The sequence below is a fragment of the Cryptotermes secundus genome, unplaced genomic scaffold (genome assembly GCF_002891405.2).
Source record: "Cryptotermes secundus unplaced genomic scaffold, Csec_1.0 scaffold973, whole genome shotgun sequence".
In the NCBI taxonomy this organism is placed as follows: Eukaryota; Metazoa; Arthropoda; class Insecta; order Blattodea; family Kalotermitidae; genus Cryptotermes; species Cryptotermes secundus.
This window is the reverse complement of record NW_019745099.1, coordinates 1,106,538-1,126,046: the sequence shown is the minus strand read 5'-3', so window position 1 is coordinate 1,126,046 and position 19,509 is coordinate 1,106,538. Positions and strand designations below refer to the sequence as shown.

Here is a 19,509-nt window from a genome sequence, read left to right as displayed (position 1 = left end):
TGATCAATGGATCGCCAGGCAGTGATCAAATTCCGGCAGAACTTATTCAAGTAGGAGGTGAAATATTACGTTCTAAGGTCCACAATCTAATTACTTCTATTTGACAAAAGGAAAAATTGCCTGATCAATGGAAGGAGTCTATTATTGTACCAGTTCACAAGAAGGGTGATAAAACTGACTGTAGTAATTATCGAAGGATATCACTGCTATCAACTTCATACAAAATTTTATCAAATATTCTTCTCTCAAGGTTAAGTCCATGTATAGATGAAATTATTGGGGATCATCAGTGTGGGTTACGACGTAACAGATCAACTACAGATCAGATCTTTTGCATTCGTCAGATATTGGAGAAAAAATGCGAGTACGATGAGACAGTACATTAATTATTCATAGACGTCAAGAAAGCCTATGATTCAATTAGGAAGGAAGTATTGTACAATATTCTAATAGAGTTTGGGATACCCATGAAACTAGTTAGGCTCATTAAAATGTGTTTAAACGAAACGTATAGTGAAGTCCGTATAGGTAAACATTTGTCTGACAAATTTCCTATCCGGAATGGTCTAAAACAAGGAGATGCTTTATCGCCACTGCTTCTCAGCTTTTCTTTAGAATATGCCATTAGGAAGGTCCAGGGAAACCAGGTGGGACTGAAATTAAACGGGACACATCAGCTGTTGGTCTATGTCGATTAAGTGAATCTGCTGGGTGATAATGTAGATACCATAAAGAAAAAAAACACAAACTTTAATTGACACTAGTAAGGAGGTTGGTCTAGAAGTAAACACAGAGAAAACTAAGTATATGTTGCTGTCTCGTCACCAAAATGCAGGGCAACATCATGATATAAAGATAGGAAACAGATGTTTTGAAAATGTGGCACAGTTCAGATATTTGGGAACAACGATAACAGATCGAAACCTGATACAGGAGGAAATTAAGAGGCGATTGAATTCGGGTAATGCTTGCTACCATTCAGTCCAGAACCTTTTGTCTTCTCGTCTGTTGTCCAAAAACATAAAAATTAGAATACACAGAACTATAATTTTGCCTGTGGTTCTGTATGGGCGTGAAACTTGGTTTCTGATATTAAGGGAGGAGCATAGACTAAGGGTGTTTGAGAACAGGGTGTTGAGGAGAATATTTGGACCGAAGAGAGATAAAGTGACAGGAGGTTGGAGAAAACTGCATAATGAGGAGCTTCATAACTTGTACTCTTCTCCAAGTATAATTAGAATGATCAAGTCAAGGAGGATGAGCAGGGCATGTAGCACGAATGGGGGAGACGAGGAATGAGTATAGGATATTGGTGGGAAAGCCAGAAGGAAAGAGACCACAAGGAAGACCAAGCCGTAGGTGGGTGGATAATATTAGAATGGATCTTAGAGAGATAGGATGGGATGGTATGAATTGGATTGATCTGGTTCAGGATAGGGGCCAGTGAAGGGTTCTTGTGAAGTCGGTAATGACCTTCGGGTTTCATAAAGTGCTGGGAAATTCTTGAGTAGCTGCAGTAGCTGCTCCTCCAGAAGGGCTCAGCTCCATAAGTAAGTGAGTAAGTAAGTAAGTACCTAGGAAATTATACTAAATTTCTGTTGTCCTTAGTATTCTCAAATATATCGTAAATGTATTATATTTTCGATCTTCAGTTCTGCCATGAATAAAGAAACGTTTTCGGAGGAATGCTTCCTTACTGGGCTCAGAGAGTTAGTTTTCAAGCACAGAGAATAGAATCGTGTAATTATTCAGGTAAATGACGCAGGACTATGGTTGTAAAATTCGCTGATTTCAAAAGAATCACCGAGAAAGTTGGTTCAAGCTGTAACAAGTCTGGCCAGTATTAGGAACGTGCTCAGTTCGAATTTTGCCTGGGACATCGACTATCCCGACTGAGTTCCTCCAAGCAACTGCTGGGAATGGTGTCTCAAATGACGTCATGATCACTTCCTTTCCAATACCTTACTCAAAGATCATCACATCATTCGGCGCTACATAGGCATAGACTTACCTACTGACATTCTCGTTAAATAAACCGAAAATAAATAAAATGAAAAATGCTCCACACAGCGCTGTAACCATGAGCAGTACTTATACGCAGATCAGTTTCTTCGCTAGTGACTTGCAAGCCGCAATATAGCTAAGCTTCAGGAGCATAGGCAGTGCGCCTACTTGGCCTCACGTCAGGTGGCCCCCTGTGTCCTCAGGCAGCCGGAATTAGACTGTAATATTATATTTCATTTTGTTTCATATCTGTCGGATGTTGAATGCTAATACCCACAACAGTTTTTTGTCTCTTGCTTTAATTAAATCGTAAATTTAATCACATTAATTAAACAATTTTAAATTACTGGATAATTGTAACTTCTGTGAAATAAATTAATTAAATTTTTTTTTCCCCTGTTTTGATTCGCTTCGACGTCTAAGGCTATTTACAGAAAGTTATTTAATAATTGATATTGTTGTTGGCACACATGTGAGCATTTGTAGTTTCCTGAGTTTAGGATTTATGTGTGATCTGTGTGAGGCATAAATGTATGTGTGTGTGTCTATGGCTGGCTTGTTTGGGTTGGGAAAGTCTAAATCTTAAGCTACTCTCGTAGGGGGGCAGAAACATTGCTAAGTGCTAAACTTTGATAACATTACTTAGGGTTTTGGCCTCAAACAGCCGCTCCAAATTGCCCGCTTTGCATGTTCATCATCAATTACAGGAGTAGTAGCCACTGCATTCTGTGTGGCACTCAGCTCTTAATTAACGGGCTTGTTAACTGGAGCAGTGTAGCGTCCCGTGCAGTGATTTTCAAACATTTCTGACACTCAAAGCTTCATTTCGCTAATCAGATATGAATACTGCTACCGTCTGTGTGAGTGAGGAGAATTCTCTCTCGCGCTAAGGGCTGAACACAGTTGAGGGCTCTTGGGAATGTGCGGCCCTAATAGAAAGAAAGCAATAGGAAAATGGGTAAAATCACACAATGAGAAGCCATAAATTTTACTCTTCATCATTTTATCGTCTCAGTGACAGAATCGAACAGCACGTGAAGGGCTGCACTTGTAGAATTCACGATAGACTTGAGAAATCCATACAATATATTTTTCCCCCTCTTGCTCCAACTTTCTAGCATAGGGCTGATTTTTTGTTTCATGATCATTTTCGCAGACGTTAGAACTCCTTGGACGGGTGTTCAACTCGTCGCAAGGCCTCTACCTAAATCGAGGACAACACAAACACAGAATAAACGCATACACACATCAAACACCCATGCCTTTTGTGGGATTCGAACCCATGATGCCGGCTTCCAAGCGAGCGAAAACACTACATGTCTTAGATCTCTCGGCTACCGTGACCGGCATACAATACATTAGCCGCAAATAATTGAAAGGAAGTGATCATTTGGGAGAAATAAAAGTAACTGGAAGAAGGAAAATATTATAATGAATGTTAAAAATAAGATATGAAGTAATGGACTGGGGTTATTTGGTTCGAGATAGAATCCGGTTGCGGGCTTTTGTGAAAATGATATTGGATGTTTGGGTTTCATAAAAGTGGGAGTATATTCACTAATCCAGCCACTAACAGCTTCTCAGAAAGGGCTTCGTTTCTACGGAGCTAGTGAAGTAATGAATTTTGGAAGTGAAGAGACGTTTCAGAAGTAATGAAAACTACAGTTATTACTAGGTCTGTTATGTGTTAGACACAAATTCTGACGTGTAACATGAATGTAAATCTATGATTATTACACGTATAAAATTACGGAAAAGGAATAATTTTTAATAATGTTGTTTCCTGCATCAGTAATGTTTATCTTGAGCTCTTCAGTCGTTTCTCTACTACTGTGTGGGAACTTGTACATATTTTAAATGATAATTTTTCTCACACAGAATTTGTTTCTGTCGGAGTTAATAAAATATAATTAAGTACACGGTATGTGCTATATTCTCCATCATTTTCAATCCAATTCACATTAATTAAAATTACAACATCGAAGAATGCTCTCTCAGGTTTGTACACAATATTTTAACTGAGAATTATTTACACCATATCATACCGTATTATTGGCACTGCGTTGATGGAAGGCGCCCAGTATAATAAACAACACGTCACTGGGGAGCAGAACAAATAATTTCTGTTGTTTGAATAGCCCAATGCAATAGAACTCCAGGTCAAACCGTCTGAACGTCTGGGAATACGTTTTCAAATCTCCTCTTTTGATGCAGCAATACATTTTTGCCTCGTACAAATGCCGTTATACTACGAAAAGTAATACTAGTTGTCAGTGGTTATACAAATATTTAAATAGTTTCAAGGGTTAAATTGTTACAGTTATTATTTATGAATATAACGTTGCACAAAACAAATGGAAAACAGCCAGAATGTGCTGAACATACTCGTTCTTCTACCCTGAAGATTGAGGCAGTACGTACCTCTCTACCACATGACGCAACATCAAGTCACAGAAGATCGAGATGTTAATACAACATCCAAGCTTCACAGCCTTGTGCATACTGGCGGCATATACTGCAGGAAGAGTCTTCGCTCCAGCTTGTACCTTCTCGTAAATGACAATCACTTCTGGACATTCCAAATGTTTCTAGCTTCTTTAATGATTGTCGTATAGTTTTTAAGTGTGTCCTAATTACGTATGTCAGTATGTCTCACCCCTTATAAACACAGGAATATATCCTATATAAATAAGTGATATTTGTTAAGAGGTGAAGCGTGCACTGGTACCAAAATGTGTTGCCTGTGCAGATGGACGCTAAATATGCATTCTATAAACATCCGGTGACTGATGATAGACATGCAAATATCAAGTAGACCGTTTTGTGCATTGAAACACGTTTTCCTGGCGACGAAACAGCGGTGGATATGGCTCGCTCTATGCATTATACCAGAGCGAGAACTCCTAGCAACCATCGTAAGGGCAGTAGAAAGGAACGGAAAGGCAGAAATATCTTTAATCATTGGTCTCGTATTAAAAGAAACAGCGAAGGGCATACGGCATATTCCTTATTTTCTTCTACTTTCTTAAATATATGTGGTACTAAAACAATGAAATACAAATTTTGGATTTCACGGTAACCTGTTCGATATTGTCACCTGAAAGTCAGAGTATTAAGTTCAGGTCCGCTGAAACGTGGGGTTTAGCCTACTTTTCTTATTTTAAAAAATAAAAGACTTCTGCGATATCCATGCTTTCTCTGTGTCTGTGCGTCTATGTGTCTGTTATGTGTGTGTGTCTCTCTGTCCCCCCGCCTGTTAGCTTTTGAATGGCTTAACCAACCTGTATGACACTTGGTATGTGAGTCCGTCTTAACGGCATATTTCATAAATCCCTTCCATTATCTGCGTATATGTACGTGTTGCCAGGCAACAGCTCGGTAAGAAGTTAACGCGGCAACTAATACACAAGCAACAAAGTAAGAAATGTTGGGGGCGTCGTTTTCTATGCGGTCCGTGTCGTACCAAAGGAAAGTAGGCGATTAGTTCTTCCCAGAACTTCTTGTTAAAGGTACCGTTTTTAAAGTTTGTTTTCGATCATTTTGTACTTGGAAAGTTTTGATAGTTCAGGTACAAATAATTACGTTCACTACGTCCTTGATATCTAAGTACCGTCTCTACACCGATGCTATTGCCTTCTGTGTGGTCTGTTTCGTGGGACAAGACCGAAAAGGTGGATGGACGGAGAAAGACCGAAAATGACTCAACTGTAACATATATTTGACGTTTTCCAGCGTTTCAGTTATGATTAAAGAACACAATTTTTCGAATTCCGGCTGTGTTTCCGTCATCAGATATAAGCATGGAATCTATCCTGTTGGGTCCATTAAATGGAGATACTGTCTATTCCCGGACACAACAGTAGTTCTAGTCAGGATATATAAATCGTAAATATCGGAGATTAAGAGCAACAGATAAGAAGAGAAACCAGTTCGTACAAATTGTTAAATCAATCATGCGACACTGAAAATCATATGTAGTTGGGAAATAAACGGTGTTGGATATTTAGGATGTGTTACCCAATAGTTCATTAATTTAATATTTACACTAGTCCTGTCTACTTTTCGGAGGACGATGTAGGCGATGTGTTCTGCGAAACATCGGTTGACATTCACCGGGCTACATAACACTAAGTTCTATAAGACAGAACTCTTCATAACCCCCACTGTGAAAACCTGATATCCCACACAGTTAGTTACTAATTTGCTAACATAAATAATATTCAGCAGATTATCCGTGAACTATTGAATTTCTCTGTAGAGAAACGCGAATAGTGAATACAGAAAAAATATATATATTTCACTCCTGTTCCTTTCTGCTACAATTTTTTGACATTTAACAAAATTACGAAGGCAGAAGGACAGCACAGTGCACGGAGTCTGCACGTTTCCATGGCAACCTTTCAGAACTGGCGACGATGCGCGTAAGGATCTCATTATTCTCTGAGCGCACGCATCTCGAAGAAACTGGACATCAGGTTTATTGGCCGCATTCAGTAGCAAGGAAATAACGTAGCCAGCCGCCCATGCCAGACTTGGTTGAAAACAACGTGAATGTATCGTACTTAAGAATATTTCATTCAAGTATGTTAACCAGTATCTTACTCATTGCTAACACATTGGTCTTAAGTGCACAATGGATGTTTTATATGCTTAGTTATTTGTGTTTCTTTAACGACATTGGTTTCAGATAACGTAACATTGAATGCCATGATGATTACAGAATAATGAATTGGCGTCACCGCGGGGGAGGGGGGCGGGGTGCTTACCGAGCGTTGCGTTGTCACGTCACACTATATTATCGCAGCATTTTTCTGGAGGGACTGAAGGAAATCAGGAAAAACCACAATAAGAATAGCAGCTGTTCGAGTCTAAATTTTAAACCACGTTCTTCTGAATGATTAACCTTCTTGAAAATTTGATAGTTGCCCAGCTGGTAAATAAACCCCTTAGGTTTTAAGGAATTTCAAAATGCTTTATCGTATTGATAAGAAACCTTCACTGGACCACGCCCTGTGCCAGTTGCATGGAGGACAGAACCTCAAATTTTTCCGTTAAGATTCTTATATTTCAATATTATCTTCCCATCAACGCCTGAGCCTAGGTATTCCTAATGATATCTTCACTTTGGTTTATCAAACTAAGATTCTGTAGACATTTATTACATCCTCGTGCGTTCTCCGTGCCCTTCCAGCCCTTTGTTTTTGATTATGCGACTTCAAATTCTGTGGCACAAATACAAATTATGAAGCTCTTGGTTAAGCAGTTTTCTCAGTCCTCTCACAGCGATTGTTATTAAGGTTTTTGTCTACTTGGATATAACGCCATGTAGTTCGTTGAAAGTCCACCGACGTTTCGGAGCAACAAGTCGCTTCCAGAGCCACATAATTAACGCTGATTTCTTACATGGCTTAATATTCGCTCTGAAGATGGAGGCGACATGGCCCTCCGAACCGTCAGTTAACTTTCAACGGACTACATGACGGTATATTCCAGGAGACAGAACTCCTTTGATGTTACTTCTTTTGTAGGTAAAAATATTTTCTTTCAGTATCCTGTTCTCAAACACACGGCCTGTATTCTCCCGTTAGGAAGAGGAATCTGGTTTCGTAACCATACAAAATAATTAATAATAATAATAAAATATAATATAATATAATAATAAAATAAAATAATAAGAATAATATGTATATTAATATTTGCATTTTAAATTCTGGCAATTATAAATGATTATTAACACAGGCGCGTTGTTAGAACAGTTGCGTTACTGTCGTCATAAATTATTATAATTATTAACGTATTTAATTAATAAAACCTGTTAATAAAATAGAGTTACTTAAAATTTTCAATCGCCCATTTTACCAAAACAGTATACCTACTTAAATTGATTAATGAAATAGAATAAATTCATATTGTTCAAGTTCTCACTTTAGTTTAAATTTGATTCTGTGGCAAAGTGCGGTGAGCCTGTTCATATAATTTACTCACACCGTCAGGCAAACATTATCCAGAATATTATAAACATAATTATGAGAAGTGCGTCATAAATAATAAGATAAAAGCTATATTAAAATACGTTGCGGTTAGTAATTATTAGTAGTTACTATAGGATTCTGACGATGGTGTATAACACACTGATATATTGGGTTTTTGGACTTCATCCATCGTCCTGGTTTTTAAGATAACTAATAAAAACACGACGTTTCGGAAACTGGATCTGTTTCCGTCCTCAGGTGAAGGAAAGCACCTATTCTGTTGGGTCCGTTAGAAAGAGCTAGCCTCAATCACTGGACTTTCAGTGAGTAATTATTAGGTTCGTTTTTGCAGTGGTTCAAGAGTAGTTTTTGAAAAACACTGAGTAATGCTTGGGTAACAGGCAATGTTTTACAGTTATTTCTCACTCTTTCAAATCTTATCTTTAAAGCAACCTGATAATGTAAATTGCATGTCAAATTTACACACCTATTTCAGCAGTGAAGCAGAATTCCAATGTGAAAGAACAGCGATTTTGCACCTGCAGAGCCAGGCAGACTATCAGGAGATCGAGCGAAAGATCGTGTCGCAAGGCACCACCACCAGGAGTCTCCACTGTGCAATACCATATCTTGTATCACAGCCGTTGCTACTTGTTAGTAGCCTATTTGACGGAAATGTCAGCAGCTCAGACTGTAGATAGCCGACCAACGCATCCCAACCCTTTCTTTTTTTTACTCCTCCAGCCCATACAGGGCCCTGGCCTCTTGGTCAGTGTTCTAATCATTTTTCACAGACCCTAGAACTGCTTGGACGAGTGATCAGCCCGTCGCAAGGCGGCTACGTAAACAAAGGACAACACGAACACAGAATTAATGCATACACACACCACATGTCTTGAGTGGGATTCGAACCCACGATCGCAGTGTCCGAGGGAAGACAGTTCATGCCTTAGACCGCGCGGCATATATGACCGGCGCATCCCAACCATAGAGTAAGGAATTGAATGAGAATTTTAAATTTATTCATCGAAACAAGAAAATTATATTTTTAATTGTACATTCTTGCTTGAAGTTCCCCGTCCTAGAATCAATGCAATGGGGCGCTCTAACTTCTTAACTCATTCCTCTCACATTTCTCAACCACATTTTATAATGAATGTAAGAACAAATGACAGATCTGAATGTGTGATTGGCATAAGGAACAAGAGGGGCACTGGATAGGTATTTTATAGATTAAAATATCATCCACGACATCTGCTATTGTGAGTGAGTTTTGTTATGGGTTTCCTGAGTCCCTCCATACAAATGTCGCTTTAGTATTTCGGTTAGGTAACGACCACTTTATTCCAGTTCGTTTCAAATTCATCATTCATTTATCATGCACACATTCGACGTTATATAATTAGTTACTGAAGCAGTTTGATATACCCCATAAATAAACAAAATAAATCGCATTAAATACTGTTTATTGTACTATACAGTCCGTCAGCAATACAACAGATTGTTCCTTCTTTCTTACACTTTCTCTTTCGGCACAACAGATTTCGGCCCTAAATGGTCATCTTCATTTGTCTTACTATGCTGAAACTGCTACACTGCCCTAATATTGTCCAATCGTCACATATGCGACTGCTCGCTTCGTGACTTAAAACGCCATACGCTTAGTCAACTGGTATGCGCTAAAATAGCACATGCTGTAGTTCACTTCACTTAATTTAACTTAAGTGAACTACATGCTCTAGTTCACTTAATTTAAATCAAATAAAATCTATTAAAATTTTCTATTAAAATTTCCTTTAAAATTTTATAAAATTCTTATTATTACACCTCACAAGGGGGCGTCGTCCACCTGTTTTGATCTGGATCCTTTATTTCAGATGTTTTATTGCGGCAGCCTGTTTTTCTATTCGTAAGCCCATTGTTGTATTATGTCTGCTATCTGTAAACGCAGGATTGTAAATTATTTTGTTTGAATGCTGAATTACTGCAATCATCTTTGGACGACTCGCAAGTCATACTGAAGGATGATGCAAGATGTCTACAGATCAGATCTTTTGCATTCGTCAGATATTGGAGAAAAATGGGAGTACAATGAGACAGTACATCAGCTATTTGTAGACTTCAAGAAAGCCTACGATTCAGTTAGGAGGGAAGTATTGTACAATATTCTGATAGAGTCTGGGATACCCATGAAACTAGTTAGGTTGATTAAAATATGTTTAAACGAAACGTATAGTAAAGTCCGTGTAGGTAAATATTTGTCTCGCAAATTTCCTATCCAGAATGGTTTATAACAAGGAAATGCTTTGTAGCCACTCTTTCCAACTTTGCTTTAGAATATGCCATTAGGAAGGTCCAGGAAAACCAGGTGGGACTGAAATTAAATGGGACACATCAGCTGTTGGTCTATGTCGATTAAGTGAATCTGCTGGGTGATAATGTAGATACCATAAAGAAAAAAAACACAAACTTTAATTGACACTAGTAAGGAGGTTGGTCTAGAAGTAAACACAGAGAAAACTAAGTATATGTTGCTCTCTCGACACCAAAATGCAGGGCAAAATCATGACATAAAGATAGGAAACAGATGTTTTGAAATTGTAGCACAGTTCAGATATTTGAGAACGACGATAACAGATCGAAACCTGATTCTGGAGGAATTTAAGAGGAGGTTGAACTCGGGTTATGCCTGCTGCCATTCAGTCCAGAACCTTTTGTCTTCTCGTTTGCTGTCTAAAAACATAAGAACTAAAATATACAAAACTATAATTTTGCCTGTGGTTCTGTATGGGTGTGAAACTTGGTCTCTGACATTAAGGGAGGAACATAGACTAAGAGTGTTTGAGAACAGGGTGTTGGGGAGAATATGTGGACCGAGGAGAGATGAAGTGACAAGAGGTTGGAGAAAACTGCATAATGAGGAGCCTCATAACTTGTACTCTTCTCCAAGTATAATTAGAATGATCAAGTCAAGGAGGATGAGGTGGGCAGGGTATGTAGCACGAATGGGGAGACGAGGAATGCGTATAGGGTATTGGTGGGAAAGCCAGAAGGAAAGAGACCACTGGGAAGACCAAGGCGTAGGTGAGTAGACAATATTAGAATGGATCTTAGAGAGGTAGGATGGGATGGTGTGGATTGGATTGATCTGGCTCAGGATAGGGGCCAGTGGATGGCTCTTGTGAAGACGGTAATGAACCTTCGGGTTCCGTAACATGCTGGGAAATTCTTGAGTAGCTGCAGAATTGGCCGCTCCTCAAGAAGGGGTCAGCTGCCTGAGTAAGATGCAAGATGTTCACCGAAATATCATACATAAATTTTAATAAAAGAAAATACCAATTGTTTGCCCGGGTGTTTCTTGAAATAAATGCAAACATAATTTTAAAATGCTTTTTCTTTTTGTTATAAAAGACGCAACGAATATTTGTATCCACGTTTATTAATGTTGCACCGTAGATGAATCATATTTCTGTTGTTAAAATAAAATCACTGAAATAGCCCGTAAGCTATACTCATATTGCGCATATATATAACGAGAGGCTTATGAAAATACCTTATACATTATCGTTAACTAATGTTATATTATTTACCACCATGGCACTACAGAGTAAGTTATAGGTACAGATGGAAGGGTAAAAGTAAAACTTAGGTCTTAAAGAGTGAGAATGTGAGGCTGTGGACTAAATTCATCTGACTAAAGATAGGGTTCATTGGAAGGCTCTTGTGAATACGACACGGTAATGAACTTTACAGATTTTATGAAAATGTGGAATTTCTTTACCACCTGAGCTATTATGAGCTTTTCAAGGTTTCTCTTACATGGAGATTTTTTGCTCAGAACAAAGAATCATTTTGGAGAAATGTTATTGTGGTGACTAGTATAAGATACACCCCCAGCATCCCCCTCTCTGAATCAAAACCCGTACCAGACCGACGCCGGCGCCTAAACGAGCCTGGAGGTTTCCTGAGCTCAGTTCGATTCGGGGACGAACTCCGTCCGGATCACAACTTGTTGTACCGCGCGAGACTGGGCGCATCTAACACTTCGAAAATAGGACAGACTACACAGGCTAACGTGACGTACGCGTGAGTGACTGAGAGGGATGTGAAGAGGAAGGCAGGACGCCGGCGTCGACAGACTTCTCAGTCTACTGCTTGGACTATAGGTACTTGAACTGCACCTCTCTGTCTGGCTCAGTACTGTACCAATTTGGCGATATGCAGTTCATGACAGAAAGCGACAGAAATGTCAACAAGGGGAAGCTGCAGTTGTGACAGTTTTTTATCGTCAGTCATGTTCACTGGCAGCGCCTCCTACAAGTCTTCTTTCGTCGCTTTTTACTGTTTCCTTCTGTTTAATTCATTCGTTGACGCTTTGTAGATAAGGTAAGAAGAAAATGATATTTTGTATTGCATACCTTCATGCATTGATTTTACGTGTTATTGTTAATAGAAATATCGATAAGGAGATTTTGAAGCTAATATGAATTCTGCTTTTGGGGGGTATAAATTCGTATAGGCAGGCCCATATAGGGGAGTAGAAGAAGGGCTCTTTGGCTCAGGCCCCTAGCCTATGGGGGCTCCCAAATATACTCTTATTTAATATAAAAATTTATAATAAGTCAGCAAGAATATGGGCATTCCATAAACCATTTCTATTACATAATTTAAAGTTTTTTTTAATAAATGATACAAAAATTATATTTGAAGTGTTTATTAAATATATTTATACGGCTTTCGAAGTTGGCTGAGAGTCCTATCTGACTTCTCTTGGGCCCTAAGTGCAGGTCATATAGCCTAATTTCGGAGATTTCTACCATGTACATTTTCAAGGCGAAGTGAACACACAGTGGCAACTACCTGCCTTATAGCACAAGTCAAGAGGAGACTTCTTGATAGTAAATATTTCCGAAACGTCGACATTGCAGCCCACAGCACACACGGTATTATAACTAAGAAACAAAATACTAATTAGCATTTACTGTTCATATTTCTACCTTTGAAAGACCATACCATGTGATGTTGGATTTAAATGCCAAAGCATGACATTAAAATTTTTCATTTGTACGAATATTCTCATATACAGAGAATATTCAAGTAAGAATACGCAGATTTTGCTTAATGAGATGTATTGTTCACAGCATGGTAAGGTTTCAGCTGCAGAAGTAATGTAATGTGAAGAGCTAGAACCTATTGATTGTATATGTTGGATCTGAGAAAAATTGTACTGGAACCATTGTGATTTGTTACAAGACATTATCTAAGCATTCACCCGGCGAGACAGGAAAATAAAACACAGGTGTCTCGGAAGCGATTGGGTCTCAGTGTTTCCCGGACACACGTCAGATGCGTTACTTCGTGATCTAACCTGATCTGTTATAATGCAATATTTGTCATAAGGACTGATACACGAAGAGAAGCTATATTTCAAATCATAGTTTTTATAAAATCTTATACACGAAATGGTGTAGAGCAACTGTTTTAAAATGTTTTGTGCTTGAGATATCCTGAAAGAGTTAACATAAGTCTGCTCTTAAAACAAACTTTGAAAATATGGAACATAATATTTTAATCCTCCATAATACGGATGTACAATGACCAATTTAATAACTGCCACGTGTAGAAGCCCATTCTGAGTCGATTCCGAATAGAAACACAGACACAGGATGCAGATCACATAAACCTACTTTAGGAAAACAGGCGAACAAGAAGTTCTAGGAAGAGATAATTGACAGCTTTCCTTCGATATGACACGGACTCCATAGAAAATGACGCCTGCAAAAATTCCTCGTTAACGGGGGAACGATTTTGACGAATTTTTACCTAGCAATGTTAGCGCGATACTCACACCCAAAGTCTCTCCTTTTTTAAGACAACGGCCGCATAGAAGCCATCTCGTCCAATAGTTCTCTTTTATAGCATGCATTCTTTTCCGGAGAAAAGTGTTTACCGAGCCGTTGCCTAACACCGAATAGCAGCACACCTTTAACGAAGCCGTTACCTTCCAACAGTAGGAAGGGCACATATAGAGACATATAGACTGGGGGAGGGATTTATGAAGTACTCGGTTAAGACCGGCTCAGGTGCCGTGATATACATACCAAGTTTCAAAAAGATTGGTGCAGGCATTCTAAAATTGATGGCAGGGAGATGGAGAAACCTACTTTAGGAAAGTAGGTTAATAACTCGCACAGCTGACAAATGTGGTACCCCTGACAGGCTGCTTTGGCCCTCCTAGGGGCGCCGGTACCACATTTCAAGCTACGCTGCCGTAGAAAGCTTCATCACACATAACGGCAGAAGTATTTTTTTTTTTCGATTTCGTTAATATTTCGTAACAATTACGGAAGAGCGTGTCGCGGGGGAGGAAGTTAATTCGAGAGAGTTCCTGGCTTCAGTTTCATCATCATTGTCAGTCTCATCATCATAAAGGTAAATTTATCGCCTTCCGTATCTAGTTAAGCACTATGCCATAAAGACGTATGTGGGAGTGAATGTATAGATCCACGTATTCTTCACCTCGGCATTAATTATCTACATCATGATTATTTCATTATTTTCATGTTGTATGTAAAGTCTCTAAATGTAAGTCCGATCGAAAATATATATGAGTCGGGATAGCTCGATCACTATAGTGATGGGCTACGGACTGGACGGCCAGCGTTCGGTTCCCTGCAGAGGCAAGTGATTTTTCTCTTCCCCACAATGTTAAAACCACCCCTTGATCCCACCGAGCCTCATAGCCAATGGATATCGGGTTTTCCCCCGGGAGTAAAGCGGCCTGAATGTGAAGCTAACACCTCCATCTTGTGTTGAGTTCAAGAATGGTGGAGCAATACTCCAATCCCCACACGTCTTCATGGATTTGTGCACAGGTCCAGCTGTACATTTTTTGTCCTATGAACTTCAAATTGCTAAAGATGGGATCGTAAGAAAATAAGATTTGAGGATATGGGTTGGATTTCTTTTCTACATGTAGGGTTCAGTAATGGGCCGCTGGGATCATAATAACGACTTTCCAAGTGTCATAAGAGGCAAGAGAATTTCTCGATCAGCAGAGCTGACTGTCAGTTTCTCAAGAAGGCCTCTGCTCTGTATAGTTACCGCAGATGGAGTTACTGTATCAAAAAAAAAAAATGATAGGTTGTGTGGAAGTTATTATCAAGAGTATATTACAGCTTATTTCACATTAAATAAGGAAGACACTTTTAATTGCTACTGAAACAGCAATTTCCAAAAAAAATGGTACAAGTTATAAAGATCGGTCCCAGCACAAAATTCATTACTATCTTTTTTAAGAAAAGTTTCTGTCATTTCAGTTATTTCTTCCATTACTTTAGTTTTTCAGTGCACTTCTAGTGCCTTACCATGCTGCATTCACCTGGTGCAATTTGAACATCACTTTAACAGCACCTTATTCCTTCCAGAGTGGAAATTCAAAACCCATCAACAGTCTTAATGTTTTTATGCCTGCGTTAATTAGGGTGGTACCGTCTATCACCTATGTTCCGTGAAGTGTTTAGTGTTTTAAATGAAGGGAAAATTAGGGGTAAGTTAGATGATTTTCCTCCCCGCTCCTTCCCCGTAAGTTCCCCAAAATAACGTTGATGATTGTTATGACTGTGGCTAATAACTGATACGAGTGATATATTCATGTCACCCACTACAGGAGGTACCTTGATTCGAGACTGTTCTGTTCTCGTGTTCAGGTGACTGGTTATTGATAGATTGACGTATAATTTTCTTTATTGTTCCAAAATTAGTGGCTGCGAGTGAGATCGAGTCCAGCACTTATTTCATAGTAGACTAGTGTAATGCTTAGCTTAGTAGCCTCATGTTGAAGATGTTCAGAGTTCAGACCCTGCAATACCGGTCCTCAGGAACACTGCTTCTTAGCCACTGTATGTTATGTGCCACTGTTCTTGTTATCGAACCGCGGTAAAAATGATAAACATTTCAGAGGAACTCGTTGCCTCCTCCAGCTCGACCCGGAAGACGCCTCTACATCTGCAGTGAGCACGAAATGGGTTTTCAATAAACGTTTTAATGATGGAGTGGCATGCGTAGCTGATTTTCAGCGATTATTCTAGAATAAGGGAATGCACTATGTCATAACTTATTCTACCATATTTTTCCAGTCCTGATCGAGAGTACAGATGGACATATGCCGAAAATGCTTGCGACGGGTTACCGCTGAGCCAGCCGATAAACGGGACCTTAGTATCCTCCATCAGTTATGTGGGATCTTTGTTTTCATCCGGAGAATCTATAGTTCTAAGGGAACATATATCGGTCACAGTGGCCGCGCGGTCTTAGGCATGAACCATCTTCGCCAGCTCGAAAACCGGGATCGTGGGTTCGAATACCACTGGAGACATGAATGCTTGTGTGCTTTTATTTTGTGTTTGTATTGTTCTACGTGTACGTAGCGGCTTTGCGACGGGCTAATCCACCGTCCAAGGAATCCTACAGACTATGTGTTGATTAAGAAACTGAAAAAGCGGCCAAGGACCAGAAGGGTTGTAGAGCCATTGGTAGATAGAAAAGAACGTTCATTGAATCTTGATATGTTTCTATCTCAGATTAGAAGATACTGTTGTTAGAGGTAATAAAAAACATACACACGCATACAGTATGTCCCAGGAGGAAAGATCAATATTCTGGGAGGCCATAAATAAGTACCAGGAATATTCTTGGGGGTCAAGGGTGGCCGGCGCGTAAGGCTGACAACCTTGCCACCGTCTAAGAGCTGATTGTCTAGAAAATGTGGGAACCTCAACATCTCACAACCCTATGGGCCTCCACGGCCTGTTACAGGGGTACCTTTACTTTTTGTTTTTTTTTTAAATTTATGAACATGAATAAGTTATAATACCAACACAGGCACTAAAGTAAAACCACTGGGCTGAAGGTCTCCTGGACGCCCCCGAAGGAAGGAAGGGATCAGCTACCTCTAGAGGGCTCAGGAATGCGGATTTAAGCCTTATCCTCGCTTCTTAATTAATACATTCCCTGGTGCTGGGAGGCTTGAGCCTATGTGCTACACCGACCACTATTTGGCCTATTGTGCTAGTACCGAATGTTAGATAATAATGAATGTGGAGCAATTAGTGGAATGAGAATTGGGAGGGGAAGCTAAATAACTAGGAGAAAACCTGCCCCAATGCCACTTTGTTCAACGAATCCCATATGCCCTGATCTGGGAACGAAACCGGGCCGCCGCCTTAGAAAACCGGCGACTAACCGCCTGAGCTATGCACGGCTGTCATGGCTACTTAACTGTGATAATACAGCTTATCTCCATTGAAGTGATAAAATAAATCTAAAATGTTTGGCTATGTTACACCCTCTATAATTGCTTCCCATTAAAAATCCACTATTACCATATTCTTCAATCTCTTAATTTTATACGGTATATATACATAAGATTTCCGTTAAGTGTATTTTATACAGTGCGTTCCTTTACTGGTTCGCGCCGGTAGGCATACCGGCAAAAAATGTATGCAAACTTGTCAAACCTAAAGAGCCACACATCTTCCGGTGCATTGCATGTTGCGAACTTGAGCCTGTAATTGGGCACGAGATTGCCGGCAAACATGTTTTTATAACATTAATGCGCTAAACACATATATGTTATACGGAATGTTAATGAAACGTGTGCAACGTGACTATATTTAGAGTGTAGGTATGTTTAACAGCGGTGGAAATTATTTTCAATAGTGCCACACTTATGGACAATGCAAAGTAGTTTCGGAACCTAGAGTGTGCTCGTCACTGTGGTGAAGATCTGACGTCGCCATCAGTAAACTAACAGTTGAAGGCAGTGTAAGAATTGCGTCCCTTAGAAAATCTATCTGGGTACCTGGATAGGCGACCACAGCAAGGCGAACAGGTATTTCCTAGTCGTGTTTCGGTTTGTGAACTTATAACACAAGGATATCATAATGGTGACTAATAGCCAGGTAGTGGTAACATTAGAATTAAAATCGGGCCAGGAATTTCATGCCGTTTTGAGCACCACCTATTTCGAATTTTATGTGTTAATATGCATTTTTGCCTTTATTTGAAAAAACCTGTAATACCACAGAAACTATAATAATAAATTTAAGCTTAAAACGCATTAGTATTTTTACAATATAGACACACTCTTACTTGTTGAATTGTATAAGGAAACAGAAAAGTTACTTGTTTATTTTCTGTCGTTCTGGCTTAGGCTATAAGCCTGCTCCGATTCCAGGATCTTCAAACACATGTTCCAGCTTTTGAGACATGTTCCAACATATCTTTTTTCTCATGAATTGGAACTGTTTTTTTGTAGCCTCCAGTTCTTTGTTCAGGGAGGATGGACGGAGATGAAAAAGTACAAGAATCCTGAAGGGAAAAAGAATTCAAGATAATAGAATATTGCCTTTTGAACCAGGAAATACAGATTTCTAAAGGAAATCTACCCTCACGAAATACTTTATTGTTAATGAAATCCTCAAAGATTCATAAGCCCAATATACGATGGTACATGATGGCACGATTACCAGTAGAGAGTATTCTTAGAGTACCAGTTATAGAATGCTTTAATCAATAGTTGAATTGATTCTAATCCATATGTCTACTGAATAATTTGGAAATTGAATACTGTAGTTACATCCAGTTACTTACATAATCAGGCAAGCGGCACGGTACAGGATTGACTGTCTCTGTTCGATGTACAGGTATCGAATACCAGAACACTTTTTCTGCTGACCTTGCAAGACCATTGAAATCGAAACTTATAGAAGAACCAGTCACGTAAGTGTACGTGAGTAAAAGCTAGGCTCGAGAGCACGAACAGGCCCCAAAGAACACGAAAGGTTGAAAAGTTTGCAGCTATTCGTGTACTGAGCACCAAGCTCTTCCCCTCGGCAGGATTTCCATATCATTCTCCCGTGTACGACATTTTTTACAGCTGTCTTCGTACCACGAAATTTCCTTATAAAATGTTTTATGAGAATGTATTTCTCTTCTTGCATGCTGCTTACCCATCCTGATTTATTATTTTCTATTTAGTCATCCTAAGAATATGAAGAAGTTTGAAGCATTAATTTCTTGATGTAATACCGTATTCTATTTTCCATTACTCGTTAGATCGATCGCAGAAGTGAATACCTTAATGTAGGCCTCGGCAGGAACAGGATACCATTTCGATAAGAAATAAGAAATTTGAGGTTAGGAAAATGTTTCATTTCAACGTCTATCTCTTTTTTGTCTCATACTTTATGACAAATGGTAGCCAGTGTATCCCATACATTCTTACAATTAGTGGCTAACACACCCGTTATCTCTCTCATATATTCTTACAGTGTTAGGTAGCACATTTGTTACCAGTTGCTAATTAACACACCTGTTCTGTCTCATATATTCCTAGAATGTTAGGTAACACATTTGTTACCAGTTGCTAACTAACACACCTGTTATCTCTCTCATATATTCCTACAGTGTTAGGTAGCACATTTGTTACCAGTTGCTAATTAACACACCTGTTCTGTCTCATATATTCCTA

At 39.2% G+C, this 19,509-nt stretch overlaps 1 protein-coding gene across 2 annotated transcripts in view; it reads left to right on the top strand.

The window, feature by feature from the left end:
* The window catches only part of LOC111875017 (retinal guanylyl cyclase 2), a 220,966-nt gene that overhangs the window by 6,811 nt on the left and 194,646 nt on the right, over positions 1-19,509 (top strand). The window contains exon 1 of one of the 2 annotated variants that reach the window (XM_033755686.1): positions 11,938-12,362. The exons of the other annotated variant lie outside the window; for it this stretch is intronic. The gene's annotated coding sequence lies outside the window, so the exon portion shown is untranslated. Of the gene's footprint in view, positions 1-11,937; positions 12,363-19,509 lie in introns of those variants that run through there. 2 annotated transcript variants of the gene reach the window in all.